A 1,831-nucleotide genomic window follows, 5' to 3' on the forward strand; every position below is an offset into this window, starting at 1 on the left:
TCTGCATGTGGTCAGCCTGTTTTCCCAGCACCATTTACTGAATAGGTTCTCCTCTCCCCAATGATAGGAGGTGGAGACTTTGGAGAAATTGGGGTTTTGCTTCTGGAATCTCAATTCTATTCCATTGATATATATGCCTGTTCCTATACCAATGCCAAGCTGTTTTGATGATTGTAGCTTTATAGTAAAGTTTAAAGTCTGGTAATGTGATACCATCTGCTTTGTTTGTGTTTCCATATGAATTCCTGTGTTGTTTTTTTCTATGTCTGAGAAGAATGTTCCTGGTAATTTGATAAGTATTGTATTGAATCTGTAGATTGCCTTTGGTAAGATGGACATCTTCACAATGTTGTTTCTTCTAATCCATGAGCATGGTATATTTCCACTTTTTTGTGTCACCTTTGATTTCTTTGCGCAGAGATTTGTAGTTTTCATTATAAAGCAGTTTCACATCTCTGTTTAGGAAGATGCCACGGTATTTCATTTTTTTGTGGCTATTGTGAATGGAATTGTGTTTTTTTGGGTTTCTATTTGTTTAGTATTGGTGTAAAGAAATGAGATTCTCTTTTGAACATTTATTTTATATCCTGAGACTTTGCCAAAGGCCTTTATCAGTGTAAGGAGGTTTTTGACAGATTCTCTTGGGTTTTCAAGGTACACAATCATGTCATCTGCAAAAAGAGATACTTGACTTCCTCTTTTTCTTTTTGGATACCCCTGATTGCCTTCTCTTCTAATTGCTCTAGCCAGGACTTCTAATACTATATTGAACAGGAGGGGTGAGAGTGGGCATCCTTGTCTTCTTCCAGTTTTCAGGGGAAATGGTTCCAATTTTTGTCCATTTAGGAGTATGTTGGCTGTGGGTTTCTCGTAGATGGCTTTAACTATTTTGAGGTATATTCCCCGTATACTTAGATGTTCGAGGGTTTTTATCAAGAAGGGGTGCTGGATTTTATCAAAAGCTTTTTCTGTATCTAATTATATAATCAAGTGGTTTTTGTTTTGACATCTGTTGATGTATTTAATGTTTTTATGCATGTTGAACCAGACTTGCATCCCAGGAATGAAGCTTACTTGGTCATGATGGATGAATTTTGAGATGTGTTGTTGAATCCGGTTTACTAGGATCTTGTTGAGAATTTTAGCATCTATGTTCATCAAAGATATTGGCCCGTAGTTCTCTTTCTTTGTTGGATCCTTACCTGGCTTGGATATCAATGTGTTGTTAGCATCACAAAATGATTTTGGGTGGGTTCCATCTTTCTCAATCGCCTGAAATACCTTCAGTAGGATTGGAATCAGCTCCTCGTTAAATGTCTGGTAGAATTCTGCTGGAAAGCCATCTGGTCCAGTACTTTTTTTTGTAGGTAGTTTTCTTATTATGTATTCAATTTCCTTGATTTTTATTGGTTTATTTAGGGTCTCACTTTTTACTTGTTTCAACCTAGGCAGGTTGTGTGATGACAGAAAGTTCTCCATTTCCTTGAGGTTTTCAAGTTTGTTTCCATATAGTGTACATAGTAGTCTCTAATGGTCTTTTGTATTTCTTCAGGGTCAGATATGACTTCATCTTTTGTGTTTCTGATTGTGCTTATTTGGCTTTTTTCTCTCTTTTTCTTGGTCAGTCTAGCCAGGGGACCATCAGTCTTGTTTATCCTTTTGAAGAACAAGCTTTTTGTTTCTTTGATTTTTTTGTATTGTCTATTTGTCTTCTATGTCCTGGATTTGGGCATTTATTTACGTGATCTGGATTCTTCTGCTGAAATTAGGGTTTTTGTGGTCTTGCTTTTCCAGCTTTCTTAGGTGGCTTGTTAGGCTGTTAATTTGTGAT

This window comes from Carlito syrichta, unplaced genomic scaffold, assembly GCF_000164805.1.
Source record: "Carlito syrichta isolate Samal-C Ts95f unplaced genomic scaffold, Tarsius_syrichta-2.0.1 Scaffold87203, whole genome shotgun sequence".
In the NCBI taxonomy this organism is placed as follows: Eukaryota; Metazoa; Chordata; class Mammalia; order Primates; family Tarsiidae; genus Carlito; species Carlito syrichta.